We start from the raw sequence: 19548 nt of genomic DNA, 5'->3' as shown, positions 1-19548 counted from the left end.
TTTTTAATATATGTAGTTGGTGGTTTTGTTGTTTGACTCACTTTAATTTTTTGCCCTGGAAAATGTAAACAAAGGCAGTGTGCAGTTAATCGCTTCCTTTGACACCTACCCCCCGCCAGCAGTTTCACGCATTAAAAATAACTATATAGAAACAATCAATCTTGTCACTGATGGTCTGGTTTGCTTTTGTAGCTCTTATATAGTAATCAGAATTCATTTCAGTTTGTTTCATAACCAACGAAAAACTCCTCACAGGAGCTTTAAAAATGCTGACGTGCAGTTAAACTTTTCAAGTGTTCCAAAACTAAATTGTTCTATGGCAACTGAAGAAAACCTAAGACCATATAACTTGCACTGAATGGCAGCTATTGTGGTCAAAAGTGACAATTACAGGGGGGAAAACATCTATCCATAGGGCTAGACAGAAATCATAAAGTCTGTGAACCTACTATGCAATGTGTATCACTATCAATCTCAAGTTTGCAACATTAGCATACTTTAGCCACCATAGGCTACAGTTACCACACCACGGCTGTAGTAGCAAAATCTCTGACTGTATTGAATTGAACAAGGCTTAATTTTACTGCTTCTTAATAAATTCTAATTTTAATGTGTAAAAAGATCAATTATATTTTCCCTCTTACCAGAGTTACATACATAGTATCACTTTAAGACAAGTGGTTAGTTTGAAAGCAAAAGAACAAGCAAGTAGAGAATCGGAATGGAATGGAGGATTGCGTTGTCAGCTGTTTCTAAGAATTACATTAATTATACAGTAAATCTTAATTTAACTTCTCTAACATGAGTTTCTTCTCTCTTTTTATATATTTTCTTTTTACTATAGACTTAGTGTCAGAGCAGGGTTGCATATAAGACGCAGGGTTTCAGAAATGATGGATGTTATATGTTCTTTGTACATGTGTACCGGGCAGAAATGGGAACACTTTGTAAGACAAATGACAGATTCTTCTTGAGAAAGGGGCTTTTTATTCCCTTAATCCTCTTTCAATAGAATTCAATGAATATATATCTGAAAAAAAACCCACTCATTTAATGAACAACCACTGTAAGCCTCTGACCCTGAGGACATGTAAAAGCGCTGTGTGCTGCATCACTGTATGCTGTGATTAAAGTTCACATTGTGATATCTGCATGACGCTGGCTCCCAAATCTTAATCTCTCTTAATCTTAATCTCTTCATGCAGTAAGGTTGATGGAGCTCAGATTATCTACTGGTGGAGTGAGACCACGCCTCTGATGTCATCCCCGTGTGACAGATTGTGTCCCACATGAACAGGGAAAAAATGTGAGAATGTGGTTTTGTTTCACAGGAATTGTATCTACTTATGCAGTGTGATGCACGTTCAAAAGCTCCATATTCACAAATGTTTCTTTAAGCTTCACAGTGTTGATAAATTCCATCATGATGGTTTTATTTTCCTACAAAATGACCTCAGAAACAGTAAGAACATGGTAACATTTAAAATAGTTTTCCACAGATGAACCAGTAGAGTTGTAATTAATGCTCATGTAGATGCCTTTTCTAACCACAGGGTGGCGCTGTTATGCTATTGTATGCATGAGCCATCATTGTCTTCATAATGAAAAAGTATTTTCAAGCTTAGATAGAGATGGAGATGTTGAAGTCAGGATGAAAGTAGACATTTGTTTAGTTTGTGCTGTTTGCATGTTGCAACAAACCCTTGATCAATAACATGAAAGTATTCTCTTCTCTATATTCTAAAATAAGATGTACTTTATCGTCCCAGAGGGGAAATTTGCCTTGGGCAACAGTGCAAAAATACAGTTCAGTGCAACTTGTTAGAATATAAAATAAACACAACAACCTAAGACTAGTAGCCATACATAAGCATAAAAAAATCAGCATTAAATAAATACAATTCTTAAAGACCGGCTTCAGTCGTATTTTAAGACATATAAAATGCCCAGCTTGAAATAATAAATTGTGTCTGATACATTCAACGTGCATGGGACTGGATCAGTAGGGATCAGGTTTGGCTGGTTGTTTGTTCGGCTGTGTGACTGAAGTTAGGAGGAAAGAAAGCCTAAACCGGTTGCTCTTACACTTACAGGTTCTGTAACATCTGCCTGAAGGTAACAGTTCATATTCAGGGGAAAGCATGTGTGTCGGGTCTTGTGTGATGTTATGTGCCTCTCTGAGGACTGAGCCTTCATTAGTGGCCTGAAGGGACAGCTGTTCCTTCCTCCCAATCACTTTCATGGCTTTGAAAGTTTTGATTTTAGCTGTACTGTAAGGTTGCCGTACCAAGCAGCCAGTATTATAGAATGTAACCATGATCTTAGTACTCACACCACAGTCTCCGAAGAAAGTGACTGTTTGGTGTGAACCTTAGTGGTCACTATTTTCCACATTTTTTTTGTCTTATTCTATTTTAATGTTGTTCCTAGTCTGTATTGTATATATTTTTTATCCTTTTTAACTTTGTATTTTAAGTTAAAAATATGTTAAGTCTAATCCTGCATATAGGCTACAATACAAACACCTTCATCTCATAATATCTGTGATTGCTGTACATTTATTTTTAGAGGCAGGGTACACCCTGGACTGGTCACCTGTCAATCACAGGGCTGAGACATAGGGTACATCCACATTGCAGGCAAATGTGGCCTATTTCTGATTTGTTTGGTCATATGCAACTCAGGTCTGTTTTTTTCATGACAGTGTGAACAGCACAAATCACACATGGGCCATTTTCATATGTGGTCCTAAACCAGATACAGGTCTGATGTTTTGCAATGCAACCTGAGGCGAAACTGTCATATCAGAATTCATGCGACTTTTACGTCACTCTCAACATTCGTCACAACTCTGTGCTGGCGGGAGTCAAACTGTAAATATGGAAGGAATCAATATGGAAGCTCAGACTCCGCGTCCACGCCAATGGTCCACACACACCTCCGTACTGAAGTAGCAGCCATTGCGGCACAAAAAGCCATAAAAATAAAAATTTGTCTCTCTTTCTCGTCTTCCTCACCTGCTGTCGAATTCGTTGGCTTCCACGGCACATCAATCTATACATGAAACCATAAATGCTGACTTCCATGGCACCCAGGCATGATTACGTTCACGGCCGTGACCAGTTCACACTACGATATTGGCCAAATTTTAAAAATAATATGAACAGCAAAAAAAAAATTGTATCTGAGCAATAAATTGGAATTGAGCAATAAGGCTTGCAGTGGGGAGAACATGCAAACTCCACACAGAAAGGCCCACTGCGCCCGAACTTTGATTCAAACTAGGAACCTTCTGGCTGTGAAGCAACAGCACTAACCACTGCACCACCGTGCAGCCCTTTAATGTTATACCTGTCATCATATACTTACCAACAAAATGTTTGAAACAGTGCAGAAAAAGGAATTTAATAAGCTACAAAGTGAACCTCCATCTAAGTGTATATGGGGCACATTTAGAAAGGATGCATGTCAATGTTTGATAAAAGCTGTTATGTTGAAAAAGATGTTATGTTGCTTTGTTTTTCTGATCAATAACATTTTGTAGAGTGGTACTCCACATTTTCAATAACCCAAAAGAGCGCAAACCACTTCCTGAGCCCACCAATTTCCAAATCTCTGCGTCAGTTAGATGATGCTGTATAAAATAATGTAGATTGTGTAAAATACATACAGTTGCAGCTGAAGTAAAAGCAACATGCATTGCATTTTTTTCTAGTGTTTTGACCTAAACCAGCCCCCTATTCCTCCTGTGTTTAATGACAGTGTCCTTTACTGTTTGCTGCTCATACACACAGCCTTGAAATCCTACTTGGAATATGCAGTTAGATCTGGCCTGTGTTCGTGTAGAGCCTTATTCTTCTGTCCAACCATTGACTCATAAACATCCTGTCTGACAGGTCGCTCAGTGCAGATTACTCCAAACATGATCAAAGTTGAGCTTTAAGAGAACACTTCATATAACACCACTTTCCCATCATCTCCTCCACTGTTTCCACTTCCAAACTGTATTACCTCCATAAACTATTTTTAAGATAATTATAAGAGGAGTTCTACCTTACCTTATATCTTCAATGCAGAATGGCCTTATTTCTTGTTCCAGGCCAGAGTGCACCAGAAGCTGTTGAATCATTGTATGAAGGCCTTTATCACGTTATTGTACTCTCTAATTAGGCAGAGAGAGGCTCAGGAGGTAGAGCCTTGCAATAATATTTGTCATGAAAAGTTTTTTTAATCATTCCATATTCCTAAAAAAAAACTTGTGCTTGATATCTGAACATTTCTGTTTATAATTGACCTTTTATACTTCTTGAGAAATTGTTGTCATACCTGAGGCCTCCATGAGTGTGTGTCTCACAGGAAGCTCCGGGTGGAACATACAGAAGCAAAACTCTAAAATAAGGTGATAAAACGTCATGGTTGTGTGTTTGTTGCAAAGTTTATACCAAATAAGTCTTTGGTCAAGCTGGTGATGGCATGTTTGGGGGTCAAAAGGTTAAACTGTCGACCTCACCACAATCTTAGGTTACTTATTCTGTGGCTGTCTCCTAAACTGGGAGAGTGACCTCTGACCTTATGTACGCTAGGACTGACACTGGAAATAGAAGAATGTTCTTTAGGTGAGATGGTTGTCTGATTTTAACTACAGTGGAAAAAATAGCCTGTAAGTTCTCAGAAAAAAAGGAACTCATCACTTTCTCAGGAGACACAACAAGGACCTTTTTCCACCGAACAGTCCCGCCATCTTATTCTGTTGTGAAGGAGTGTAGAGGGGATAGACTCTCTAGCTTCAGGTTGTTTTGAATCCACATCACAGGAGGATCAGACAAGGACGATCAACTCCACTGATCAGGTAAAAATAGGCTTAACAGTGGCACTAGTTTCTAAGGACACTTTGGAAAACCAACTAGTCCTTAAAAGCTGCACGTGTCTTTTTACCACGGCTCAATAAAAAAGTGTCCTTGTACTGTATTACAGCATAGTATGCTAGCTAACTATTTAGCAACAAAAGACCTCTCCAGTCAACAGTAGCACAGTACAGAACATAATTGTCTCCCCCTGCCCTCACTGGTAGACCCTTTCAGATCACACTGCCTCCATTGAGCATGCAGCATTGTGAAGAGTGCAACTCACACTTATAATCTTCTATTCTCTCTGCTGCCATCTGGAGGACGGCATAGGGCCTTAAAGACCCACACACCATCTCAACAATGAGCATGACAGGACAACTGAAAAGTATTAACATACACAAATGTGCAACAATGGGCAATGATATTCACTGTACTAAAATATTTATTGTGCAATAACATTAAATGTAAAAATATATTTCTATAACGTTAATGATATCTAAAAAGGTCATCTAATTACAGGCATAATGTGTGGTTGTGTGTGTTTGTGAGCATGTAGGGAATGTTTTATTTGTTTTAGGATGTGCACAACAAATTTTTTCTTCTTTTACAAGTTGGCTTAGCAGGCTAACTTATTAGCATTAGCGTTTTGGCTGAAATGCCTTTGCTCCTGTCCTTAAAAGTTTGTTGACATTATACTGAAGACATTAAAGCAAAGACATCTACAAAATCTCAAGAACAACAATATAAAGATTTTGTTGCAAGTTGCATCACCTAGCTAGCTACCTGGCTAACTTATTAGCATTTGACTTTTAGCTAAAATGCCTTAGCTACAGTTTTTACTAGTTTGTTCAGTAAATGACTGACAGTGCTGTTTTATGTTGAAAGTTAGCTCAGCTAGCTAGCTAAGAGTGGTCCTCTGTCTATTTAGCAGTCATTATTTTTACACATCCCTCTGAACACACACACACAAACCCTAGACTCATTTGTGTTCCTTATATTCATGCATGCTCTAGACAAGTTCTAGACATTCAAAACTGTGAATGTGAGAAAGATGCAAATGCAAACAATTATAATAACAATGTTACAATTTAATTTAGCAGACGCTTTTGTCCAAAGTGACGTACAGCAAATGTGCCATATTAAAAATAGAGAATAGATAGATTATTTAAGATTGCTGTTTCATTATTGATATTGTGTAAGAATTGAGCTTGCAATTGTTGAGAAATTGCTGAATGTTCCTTCACTGCAGCCCCCATACTACTGTCCCTCCGCTAACCCCTGCCCTTTGACCTATGCAGAGTCAGACAGAAATACAGTACCTCCTTCCCCCCTCAGTGGAATCTCCCTCAGGCATTTCTCATGACACCCCTTTGAGGTGCCTGGACCTGAGATATCAGATGTCAAACGCAGAGAGGTGCAGTCTGCTGATGTGTTCATGTACCTGCCACACGTACTGCCGAGAACTGTCGTATGTTTGTGTGTAAATTAATGACTGATGTTTGCACTTATTGCGTTCAGCAGGGATCCTTGTAAAGATAAGACAGATCATAGTCTGGCCTTGGGTGGGTTTGATTGCTCTTTGAGTCAAAGGGTCCTCACAGGTAATGTAGGAATGTGTCTGTTTTGTTCTTTCACATGTTGATACCAGAGGAACATTCCTGGAAACAGACTGCCTGTTCACACAGGTGATAAATGCAGTGCACACACATGCATAGGGTTACATCACATGTGCACACCCGGACTGTCCTATGGTATAACATGGTCACAATTGGTGAGGTGCAGGTCATTACAACTGTATCATTTGACAGTTGAAAAGACCTTTTACACACTGAGTGATGCAGTTTGGCCTTCCTGTTGTGTTCATACTACATATTTAAAGAAATTGGAAAATCATACTTAAAGTGTAATGATTTTCTAATGTAGAGATGTTTAGATTGGGTATATTGGCCAAGGTAAACATTCACGTCTCATATAGGTGTGACATAGGAAAAGAAAGTGGCCGACCCCTTGGAATTTGACTCTTTTAAAATCTGCCCCCAATAAAAAAGTTAAAGACCTGATCTACACTTCCGGCATCGAGGCTCTGACTGAAAGCAGACAGCAGGTTCATCTGGGTATTTGTGGGTGTGATGCCAAAAGCAGTTTGAGTTCACACTCTGGGGCTCGATTAGGAGCACAGACAGCTGACAGGATCGATGTCTGCTTTGAGTGTATACTCATGTGTGTGAGACCAGAGCATCGCATCCTCCATGGAGTCTTCAGCTGAATACCTTTCAGCAGTGTCAATGTACACTGAGGAAATTCTTTGTATTGTGCATTAGCTCTTTTTGTATGTGCAAAAGGTTAAGATATGTAATGTGATGGTTTACTGAAATAAAGTTTTCCAATATACAAAACCACGTACATAAAGTTAGCGTGCTGGTGCCACTTACAGCTTTTAAATTACATTTGACATAAGACAAGAGACTTTTAAAGTTAACATCTTAAAACATGTCAAGCTTAACAAAATATACGTGAAGTAGATTTCCAATGTGGTCCCGAGTTGCTTAAGCAGGCCAACGTATTAGCATTTGGGCTAAAATGCTTTAGCTAATGTTTTTAACAGTTTAGCGATTGACAGTACACACAGTTTTATGTTGAAAGTTAGCTCAGCTTGCTAAGAGTGGTGCTCTATTTGACAATCAGAATTTTTGCACTGCTCTCTCAACACAAAACCCTTGACCCATTAGCACTCTCTACATTCATCATGTTCTAGAGTGAAAATAGGGAATAGATTAAGTGAGTCAACTAGGTTTTGAGGCTTCAGCATGCTCTTTTGGTAAAAGGGGGTTTTTGCAACAGCTTTCACAAGGTTCTTCAAACATCTTCTGATCGCAAGCCAGAGGGTTTTTAGATCTGCTGTTTGGATTGGTTTACTTGTACACCTTCATTACGCCAAGCTAGCCAAAACTACAAGGCTATCCACTCCTTAGACTGTTTTACCTTCTCTAATCTGGGATTAAAAATCCCTCTTCCACATCATATAGCAAGACAAAATAGTGTTTTTTGCGTCCATTTCCATCAGAGTACAATGACCCATAGTCACAACTATGACTATGTTCAAGGTTCATATCCATCTTCCATGGAAGTAAAAGTCCTCCTTCAAATATTCAAACAAGAGGGCAAAAACCACATTTTATTTTTATACCAATTATTTGATACTTTTATTTCCATTTATAAGTATTCATCTCAAGTCGACAATTTACATTACAGCCCATCAGCTCTCTGGAATTGTCTACATGTCGATGTGCTGCATGTCAGCCATAGAGGGAGAAGGGGAATGGTGGTAAGACTGAGGGACACCAGATACGCCTAAAGCGGGGGGAGGACAGAGGGAGGAAACTGTGTTACTGCTGCCAGATCCCAAATTCAGCCCGAATCAACACGATGTTTGCCACGCCATGATCGTCTTCATCATCATTATCATCATCATTCAGTCCAGTGCCGTTGTGCAGAAGGGAATGCTGGGAACTTGGAGGACTCAGTGCAGTGGACCTAGAAAAGAGGAGAGAGGTGAGAAGAAGGAAGCGAAGTTGATCAATTAGTAGATCAACATTTTGTAGACCAAACAATATGTGAATAATGAAAATAATTACACTTATTACTCATTAAAATATGATCACATGTTAATCCCAGGTATAGACAGGGTCGTAGCTTGGCTGTAAAATCTGAGTCTTGTCTATTTTGAGGGCTGTTTATCCCAATTCATTTAGCATTACAATATTCATCTTTTGCCATGAGCTACACACAAGTTACAATTAAATTTAACCATCAAATTAGTGTAGTAGAACTATTTTTATTTTAGCCTTAAAAAGGGTAGATTCAATTTTAGTCAGTTTTAGTTTGATGGTTCTGATTTACTTCAACTCTCAACGATTGAGCTGACTGGATTTTGATTTGTCGAGATCAAACCACTGTAAAATGAAATTGAATAAACCTGCAGGGACATTTTTTCCCCCCAGAAACAGTGACCTGCTGGATAATCCCTCGTTTTTTTTTTTCCTGTGAACAGCTTTTATTATAACTAGATTTGATGAATCTGCAAATTATGTAACATCCTTACATTTGAGGTTGGAGGGCGACTCCTCATGACGTCCCCTCAGCTGCACTCTTCACACAAGCAGCAAAGGCCTCCATCAGATCTTTGCAGCCCTCTGCTCCCTTCTCTGCCACACTGGAGGAAAGATGAACACAGTTAGATCACAGAGAAGGTAACCTGCATTTAAATACCTCAGCGTTTTAATTTGGTTGTTGTATTTCAATGTCACCTTCTGCCACAGACGGCATGTGAGCTGGAAACAGAAAGGATGACAGCGCTTTGGTCAGCAATAGAGGACTTAGTGAACTTATTCTGTTGACTAAACAGATGCTTGTATTGTGCGCTAGCAGGTTTTAAAAATGCAATTAAAAGTATCAGTGCAGTCTCATTCCGATCTCTCCGTTGGTAGAGGATGGAAGAGAAAAAAATGACTGAGGGAATGTGTGAAGATAAAAATAAATGCCGAGTGACGAGTGTTGTCAGGGTGTTCAGTGTTCTCCTTCAACACAAGATTGACTCATTAACATGGTTGTATCGCAAGCACAAAAATCAATGGATAGTGTGAAATTTCTTACAAATAATGAATTATGTCTATATGGCTGAAAAAATAAGAATGAATGAAGGTTAAGACAAAAAAAAAGTGAGACAGAGCGACAGAGATGTCGGCTAACAGATTATCTCAGACTCCCATGCAGGAGCATACACAGCAGTGGGTGCTGCCACAGAGCATTAGGGTGATGGAGCGAGAGGGAGGCAGAGGAGGAGGGGGGAGTGAGGGATACAGAAAGCCATGTGGATGAACCCATCTGTTTGATAGGCCACCATAGAGGGAGGGGAGGGAGGTTGGTTGCGTGATAGTGCAGAGATGACAAGACACGGAGGCAGGAGGGTAAGCCCACAGTAGGAGGGGTTTCATGATACATGAATGTAAACCCATCCTTTGGCTGCCCCATCACTGAATGACGTCCAGACATCTCTTTTCTCTTCCTCCAATCCAATTGAAGAGCAGGGCAACAATCCTCATCTCTCAATCCCTCCATCCTGGCTCAATTAACTTTAAAGCAGCTTATGGTGGCTAACAATGCTACTTATCCAATGTGTAAGAGCACAAATTAAAAGAATAACACTGATGTTGGTACTCTTTTGGACTTTTTCGCAGGATGAGCAACAGCTAAACTATAACTGCTCTATAAGTCCACCATTGCATTAGGTGATTAAAACTACACATGTCGAAGTTACTGTTTATTCTAACACATTTGTGCAAACTCGCATTTAAAAGAAAAATCTCTACTTCCAATTCTACTTCATAAAACTCCCGTAGTAACCCAACACCTGTAATAAGACTGATGTATAAAAAGAAGTCGAGTTCCCCTTTAAGGTGAACTACTTTGAATTTATTTTAAGTCATTTGCATTTTTGCAACAAAATAGGAGAGAATATCAAAATCACTCAGGGCTGTATGTTAACAATGAAACAGAAGTGATGCAATGATTAGCTTAGCCAAATAGCTAGCCCTGCTCAGTCTGAAGGTCACCATAGAAACCTCCCAGCTACTCTAAAGCTCTCTTGTCATGCAATGTCCTGTTCCTTTAAAAATAAAGTCCCTGTGTGAGAAAATGGATGTTTCACTCTTACTAGCTAATGGGGTTAGCATCTTATTAAGCTTACGGGAGCAGTGACTTCCTGAAGGATCTGCTGGTTAGACAACTTAATGGTGAAGACAAAACTCCAGTGCTACTCAATGATGAATTGATGAATCAACAGCTGGCTCCATAACAATCAACTCTAACCAACACAAATACATTTGAGTTCAATTTTGAGCCTTGTGTGGCCACTTGTACACACAACAGTTTAACAGGGTCTATTCTCAAAATCTAGAAAGCGTGGAAGCTGACACCACCACATTTCAGCATCACTAATTTATAGTCTCCCTTAGCTACACAGGACCGTCTCCGCTGCTTTGCCTGTACGTGATGTAACACACAGCTGGCTGCTGCAGATTATCACTTAGCATTAATTTTGCCAGGAGGGATGGAGTGAAGTGGGCGTGTGTTAGGAAATGGGAGCTATCGAGTTTGTGTCACTGCAAGCATTCACTTCTGGTGGCAGGTTGAAGTGTGCGCGCGATTGGACAGTCAATGAGCGCTTAGGTTTGACGCACTGCACTGATGACCTTATATCACTGCAGCAGAATGTCCAACCCCAAGGCTGTGTTTTCACATAATCCTGGTCCACCACAACATACATACGCATGTTCAGTCAATAATCAGCTCAAATCCTTCCTCTCAAAAAATCCTGTATTAAGTCCAAACCAGTCTGCTTTAAGAGCCAAACATAGTACTGATCTGCTTTCATCTTAATGATATTGTATCTGCTTTTGACTAAGGGAAGTATTGTGCTGCCCTCTTTGTTGATTTAACAAAAGCATTTGTCACAGTGATGGTATGTCTCTACAGAGGATGTTATTTTGGTTTTTGATGAGAAGCTCTGTAAAATGGTTTCAGAAATACCCGTCTCACAGAAAACATTTTGGGGATCAATTGTTCTGTTCTGGTCTTTTACTAATGTCAAAAGGGGTTCCCCAGGGTTCAGTATTGGGCCCCTTTTTGTCACACTTTAAATTACTATTACATCTTTGTTAACAAACTGTAATGCCAGTCTCGATGCAGATGTTACAGTTCTGTGTTGCTAAGCCGATACTGCACAGTTAGCCATGAGTTCTGAATGAAAAAAGACTGACGACAACTTTTAATCTGAGCCTTAGACATTGCAGGGCAATAGTTTATACTATGACCATCAAGGATGGTAATTTTTAAAGAGTGTTTATGATTATAAATATCTATCTAAAAAGTTACATTTCGGTTTGACACACTTAAGATTAAAAAAAAAAGTATATACAGTATATTTGTACAGGAACAGCTAATTTCCTGCGCTCAGTGGGAAGCAGATAATTAGTGGTGTTCTCTTCTGTCCTGGATTACTGAGGTAACATCAATAGACATTTCACTGCCTCCACTCAGCTTGATTTAGTTCATCACACCGCCCTAGCATTTATTACTGTTGACAGCTTTTGTGTATATCTATTCTGTTTTAAACATACATTGATATCATTGAAAATGAAGGCATAGCTTCATTGATTTAAGGATTTTAATAAAAAAGTTTGAATTCAACAGTTGCAAATTTAGCAGAAGGATATATAATGACATTTATTTAAAGTGCACACAGAGGGATTACAGAAAGCATCAGAGCTTGTACTGGCAGAGGAGGGAGAAGAGCCAATGACATCACCTCCTCCGCAGCTGTCACGCAATCTCCTGAGAGCAGCATCACTTTGAGCAGGGTCACCTTATTGGGTCATGGGGCAAAGCTAGGTCATAATGGCGACCAGTGACAGAACTCAACTAAGGCCTGAGTACTTTGGCAATAGAGACCATATTTCCTCTTTACTTTCTATAAAACAAAAGCTAATATTCAGTTAATAATGGAGGGAGTGGAGGAGGGAGGAAGAGTGGCATCCTCCTACCGTGTTGGACACAATCAGGAAATGAACTCTGAATTATTTAGACTGGGCTGGCTGTAGTCTGCCCTCTGGGACAAACAAGCATAAAAGATTGCTGAGCAGGTGCAGAAGTACGAGATGATGTAGAGGCCAAACATTAGCTTAGAGATCATGTCATTAAGGGGAGCGAGCAATGTCATCATCTAGTGGGAAGAACACAAGAATCAATAAAGTATCCCTGGGCGCCTCAGGATAGTGTTTCCCAAACTTTTTGTGACCCCTTGGAAAAAAAAAAAAAAAATGCAAAAGCCCACTTAGGACTCTACGTCACCAGTTGCTAGCAACCCCCAGGTTGAGAACCACTGCCTTAGTCAGCTGTAAAGTTGATTGTATTAGACAACTAAGAAGGTCATTAACCCGTAACTGAAGTTATTTTAAGAAACCTCAGACTGCTGTAACCATCTGGAGGGAAAATATTTTGTCCCTACACAAAAAGAAAAATTTGTGTTTCCCAAATTGTAACAATATGTCCTCAGCATCAAGAAAATTATCCATCTCATTGTTCATCATTTACAAACAATACATAGCTTAATTTTGTTAATTACATTTTTGAAGTCAGATTGATACGGGATGTTGTAAACCATCTTCCTTTGTGTTAGGAAATACTGGCACAGTATTCAAGGATATCGGAAATACCTCCAGACCATGGGTAACCGTTCTGAAAACGCCCTCTGGGTTTTTCAAAGATCACCGGATATTAAATTTGACCAAAAAAAAACTTAGCTCTGTGGCACACACGTAATAGTAATACAAGAGTCAAACTGGGACAAGAGTCTACCACTAAATGTAATGCAAATTTCAATGGGTATTACAATTTCCGTTTGAAAAAAAAAAAAAAAGTAGACCAGGGTGGATTTCTCCTTTCAACTGCAAAGAAGTGCAGACAATCAAAGACAGTGTCCTGACCAGTCTCCAGGATAGATGATCCTGCATTGGGTGGGAGGGGCAGGAGAGACAACTACAGCTCAACACTCAGATTACCGACTTCTGCATAGTCACCGAATTCCATAATGAAAACCAGCAGGGTTTCCATCGGCGAGAATGTACATGCCTGTCTGCGCATTTATCTTTAGGAAATCAGTAACAGAGACAGAATGTGTGTGTGTGTCAGTGTTGAGGGCAAAGTAAGGGGGAAGGGTCTGTGTGCTTATTTTCAGCTCTTGTGAAAGAGTCAAAGTACACAGGCTTACCACTAACCAACATGTTAGCTACACATGTTTGCTAAATATTATTCATGGCAAATATTAACAAAGACTAACAGTTCAACAGGTTGCATCATTGCTGTATGTCTGTGTGTGCATTTAAGACATTTGTGTGTGCAAAGATTTGCCTGGCTCTGCTAACAAGTTAACAAACACTGCAATAAACTCTTATACAATTATTCATGGCTATGATACTAATTACAAAGAAAAAAAAAAGTACTGAAGGTCAGTCGACTCCAAGCGAAATTAAGTCTCTGCATTGGAGTAATGAAAATAAAGCTACATTTCAAACCTTGAGTGGATTTGCATAAAAATAAGTTGAAATATTTGTAGTGCACTACATTCTTACATTTAAGTATATAAAGTAAGACTGCTGATTTAGAGAAACCAAACTTAAATTGATTTGTTTTACTCGAACCAATTAAGCTTCTCTTTAAACAGCACCATTCCAGCAATGGAAAAGTGAGGAATTTTCAACAAACATTAAGGAAATAACATAGATAAAAAGGTAAAAAGAGTTTATATACTGTACATACATTTGTATGTAAAGCATACCATACTTTATTGTCTGACATGCTTACAGCCTGTTGCTCAGTTATCCTGTGACTTTGCTAGCATGACCTTGGCAAGGTCACAACTACTGCTACTTAAGGAAAAGTGAAATTCAAATTAAATCTCCAATTAAACCATGTAAAAAGCCCATTTTGAAACTATAATTGAATTAAATGTGAACTAGCGTGAGTGTAAAGAAGGGTTTATCACAACATGAGGGCCTTAATCCAACATGGCCGCCTCCATGAGTCTCTAGCTTGAGTGTGAATGTGAGGCCTTTGCTGCTTTTAAAAAAAACAGGCCAGCTAAATGTGCGAGTGTCAGGTGGAGCAGTAACGTGATCTATGGCAGGGAACATGTCATGGTATCCTGCACATACAGTCTGAGCCGTACACACGTCTATAAATACATAGGGGTTATGGTATTCATTACACACAGTCAGCCATGTTGCCTTTACTGTTGGCTTGAAGCGTAGGTCGGTTGGGATAAAAATGAAAGGCCCAGACAGGCCAGCAGTGCACATGGCAATATGCAGGAGCATTCAGCACATAAGTGGCCACATGCAGAGAGAGCGGAGGGGAGCTGAGGATCTGAAATCTGAACACTTTCACTACAGTAGACCTAATAGAATTTTTATTAGCTGGATTAAAATTATGGTAGACACATCAATTTCATAGTAATCCCCATGTCCAACTTCAGCCATTATGTTTTCAAATTGTTAGTTACCCATTGGCAGCATTTTAAAGACTTAAAACATAGGTCAGTGACAGCAGGTGCATTTCCCATCAGTCACTCATATAAACAGGAATCTTCAGAACAAAGTTAGCTTACAAAAAAAGAGTGAAAAGGTGATTGTATGAAGTTATTAGGGTCTTGAGTGGGAGCCGTGTGAGTTCTGAGACATGTGAAGACATGCAAGTCAGCGCTGGTTAGAGAGGACAAAAAGTAGGAAGTAAAAATGTTTGAAGTAAAAACATCTGCTGCATGCTAGCAGCTCCAGACTGGATTAGCTGTTACTAGCAAACACCTCAAAGTATAACCCAGTCTCTGGTTCAGTTGCACCAATGTTCCATGATCCATTTTATAAAAACCATTACAGTGTTAAACAAGTGCAATGCTGAGAAAGTGGGATTTTTTTATCGCTTTTAAAACTCAAAAGAGTTAGCTTAAACGTCTAGCAGGATAATACTGAAACTTAGGTGTCAAAGTGGCTTTTAAAAAGCTGCAAAAACCTGTATTTCACCATATGTCAAACTTATCTTATGACTTATTACCAAATACAGATTATACTGTGCTTTGAAATGCTCTGTGGTGTGCCGACCTTGGCCAGAGTTCCCAGTATAGAACTACTTGCACTTTAACAAGGTGCAGTAAATGGCATGGCCCCTCACTGTGACTGAACACATCAGAACAATATCCTGCAGCTTCAATACAAGCTCAAGTTATTTTTTTAAATCGATGATTTCCATTCATAACAAATAAAGAAATCCATTGTTGTCAAATTAACTACCAAACCTGGACACTCAAATGCATCGTCAAGTTTCTTCAGTCAGCTAATAAAACATGAAAGGAGCGACATAGTTGGCAAATGTACAACTTTTACACTCTATTAGCCAACTAGTCAGGCCTTGCCCTGCCTGCCCACCCTCCTCCACCTCATCCTGTGGTCTTATCTGAAGGCTCCACACATTCACTGACACCTTATCAAAGCCTGACAGTCTGGCAAAACAGAGTTGGCAGCTTTTACTTTCAAAAAAGGTTTGTTTTAAGCTCAAATATGAACAAAAAAAACAAGGCTCAAGTGTTCCTAAAATGTAGAGATATACCTAAACTGTATAATACATTTATTTATTATTTATTTAAGGCTGCAGCTTAGCCACCATCTGTCAAAATGCACAGGTCCAAAGTGGAGGTGTGGAGGGTTATTGTGCAAGATGTGCACCAAAATGCACTCCTTAACAAATGCATCAAAACCCAAAAAATGTCACGTAGCTGGTGTCCCTGACCGTTGACTCAGCAGGAGGCTAAGGGAAGCAGCAGAGTTTTTTTAGGACAAGCTAACGCAAGGTATTCTGGGGAAAGGGAGGCTGGTGACGTAAGCAGATTCCCAGCCTCCATCCATGCGTACGGCTGAGCATCAAACATCACCCCGCTGTCGCACATCATTAATCCCCAAATCACTGTCCCCTACACAGGCTACCCCGAGTTTTCATAACCTTTACCCGCGCCCAGCTAGGATGTCGAATTCAGCGACATTTCCATGTGCAAGAATTCATTCCGTGTTGGCGGTTTTTAGCGCCAACGACAGCCTCCTTCCGGAAGGCTCCATTTTAGCATGGCGCATTTTAGGATGCTGCTAAGTCCATCACCATTACACCCGCGCAAGGTCAAATCAGGGTGGGATTTTGAGAATAAAAAAAAAAGCTCTAACATTGAGTGTGATGCTTCATATCTGTGGAGCTTTTGGGTAGCTTGTTGGGTTACGTTCAAGAGCTTTGGAAATCATTTTAAACAGTCAGTTTTTTTTGAGCAGGACATCTCCGTCAGCTGTTTAACATCTTAGTAAATTATGAATGACTGAAGGCAACTCTTGGAGCCAGAGGAGAACTTTTGGAGCATTCAGTGTCTGCAGGAGCTTCCTGTGAGCTCACTGAGTTTGGTGGCATGATAAAGAACCATTTTTCGAAGAAGCTAGTAGAAACAAATGTTCACTTATTCCTTGCAACATGCACACAGTCACTTACCATTTGTCCAGGTCAGCCTTGATGCTGGCACAAGCAGCGGGGACGGGGGCCTCGGCGGGGGCGGCGGCGGTCTCAGAGTCCGACATGTCTGTGGTGGTGCTGTGGGTGGTGTTGAGGGTGCGTGTCCTGTCCTGTTCCTGTCCTCCGAACGCCTTTGGATCCCAGAGCCACCAAGAGAGACAGACAGAGAGAGAGAGAGAGAGACGGTTGAGTTGAGAGTGAGTTGGTTAAAGGGGAGGGCTCATAGGAGGATGTGGGAGGAGATAAACATGTGAGGGGGCAGCACACGTGTGTACACAGCAATCAGGGGCAGGGATGGGAGGGGGGCAAAAGGTTGAGGGGGCAGTGACCTAGACTGAAGTACAAAGGCGGAAGATTGAGAAACCAGGACAAAGGAGGGGAAGTGGTGCGTTAAGGATCCTTATTGACTGCAGGGTCATCAACAAATACAAATGCATTAAAACTAGACACATGCAAACATTTAACAACCCATCCACAATGCGATGGAGTAAAGGAACTGTGTGTCAGAATGACAGCCAGTCCAACATGTCACACATCCATTCAGTTGTGCCATCTAGTGGCAGCTTTGTGCAACAGGTCGCAGCATCTTGCTGCTTCTGCAGTATCTTCACAGCACATGGTAGCCATGCTACAGAGGTCAGGGAATGTCATGCAGCAACCCATTTTGGGGTTAAACAACGTGAAGGGACACTTGTTCTTAAAGTTTTTATAATAAGTGATAAATGCAGAAATTTTTATAGAGCATATTATGAGGCCTATATGGGATGAATTTTACTTCAGGTGTGAGAAACATTGAGCAATATGTCCTTTGATTGTGGGAAGTGTTTCCAAGGTCACATTGAGAACTTTATCAAACTTTTAAAACAATATCTTTAAAGTTTATACTGAGGCTGAGAATCACTACAAAACTAACCATCAAAATCATCTGCAGATCATTCTTTTTAATTAATCAGTCATCAGTTTGCTTTGAAATGAAATAAAAAGTTTCAAATCTCAGAGGCTGGAACAATTTACTGTTGCTAAAGTATTGTAGTGAGTCTGCTAATTTATTAATTGCCTAATGGTTTAACTGCACAGCACAGTTGAGTCATTTGCATGATTGTTTTCAGGTTGCTGGCAGAAGTTTTGGCAGCTCTGCAAGAAAAAGCTCGAGCTTATTTAATATCTCCTAAAGAACCTTAACAGAACGAAGACCTAATTATGAGCAAAGCTTATCATTCATTATCGCTGCGACGCCTCTCTCAATCTTGTGTAACGTTATATCAGTGCACGCGCCCCTCACCCGTTATGCAACAAGCTGCTCAAGAAGTTTGAATGCGACGCTGCTTTGAATAAAAACTAGTCACTTTGTCCGCTAAAAAAGCCAAAACTCGATCATTTCTTTGCAAAGTTAGCATTTCAGTATAAAACTGTGCTGAAAACCTAGCCTACTTGTTACAAACTTCATCTTTTCCGCTTTCTAAGTATGTCTTAAGAATTAATACGGTTTAGCTAACAAGCTCAGCGTCTCACCTTAACCGTGGCTGTGCGCCGCTCTTCGCCCCCACTGCACACCTGCTGAAGTTTAAATAATTATACGTGCCCTACGAATTATGGGATATGAAGTCCTGAGCGTCACAACTGCGGGACTGCTTTTGAAGACTGCTGAGTAATTGCAGCCGAGGGAAGGAACAAGGGAACAACTTTTTAAACATTTTTACCGATGTGGGATATCCAGCATGACCAATATTAACTCTGCTGCTTCCTAAATTAGCACTCATTCATATTACACAAAGAGAAAAAAGTGCCTTAATTACATTAGCATCAAATGTCAACCAATTAGCATAGCTCCCTGCGTGGAAAAAGCTCCTCTTCCCACCTCCCCCTGCAGACATAATGCCCTCTCATGCATAAATACTCATGGCACAAATGATGACCAAATTGTGCCATAAAAAGCTGTAAAAGTGACAGAATATATTTGTTATATTATACTCTGAAGCACTAAAAGTACATGGTCTCCACATCCTACAGGTTCTGTTAGTTTTGGAGCATCAGAAAAGCTTCTCCGTAAAGTTTATTGAACTATATGCTTCAATGGGAAGTCCAGTCCACACCTCCCTGCCAGCCCATGTGCTCAGAGACCAGAGGGAACACAATGTACTTTAACTAAGATGATTGTCTTCCTGTGCACTAACCAATCATATGAGATTGAATTCATAAAACAATGGCATTAATACCTACCTATCTGCAGATGGGGTGTCGAGGTCCTGAGTTAGACAGCTGGAAAACTGTCTAAGTGTGTGCAGGATTCAGCGGAAAATGCCAAAGGGGGGCTCTGTGGTGGATGTGATCTCACTGCAAGGGGGTGTGTTAGCTCTGTTTTGTGCATGTGTGTGCATGTGTGTGCTTATGGTATGTGCACACACTGCCAGGAGCTGAAAGACAAAAGGGGGGAGGGGAAAGGATAGACAGAGAGAGGGAGAAAAGAAAGAAGTAGATGGATGTTTAAGTGAAAAGACTGGAAAGGAGGGGAACCTGTTTGAGATTCCATCAGGGTTAAACAGAC

At 40.1% G+C, this 19548-nt stretch overlaps 1 long non-coding RNA gene across 1 annotated transcript; it reads right to left on the bottom strand.

The window, feature by feature from the left end:
* Window positions 1-8061: 8061 nt before the first annotated feature.
* On the bottom strand, window positions 8062-19289 carry LOC138603161 (uncharacterized). Its single transcript, XR_011309230.1, has 4 exons — window positions 19224-19289; window positions 16983-17134; window positions 8950-9060; window positions 8062-8381 (listed from the first exon to the last, which is right to left on the bottom strand). It is a non-coding gene; the product is annotated as an uncharacterized lncRNA (long non-coding RNA).
* Window positions 19290-19548: the final 259 nt, after the last annotated feature.

Source organism: Semicossyphus pulcher, unplaced genomic scaffold (genome assembly GCF_022749685.1).
Source record: "Semicossyphus pulcher isolate SPU_LCO1_2020_fin unplaced genomic scaffold, fSemPul1.0.p SCAF_23, whole genome shotgun sequence".
NCBI classification, from domain to species: Eukaryota; Metazoa; Chordata; class Actinopteri; order Labriformes; family Labridae; genus Semicossyphus; species Semicossyphus pulcher.
The sequence above is the reverse complement of the archived record's forward strand: the minus strand, read 5'-3'. Positions and strand labels throughout refer to the sequence as shown.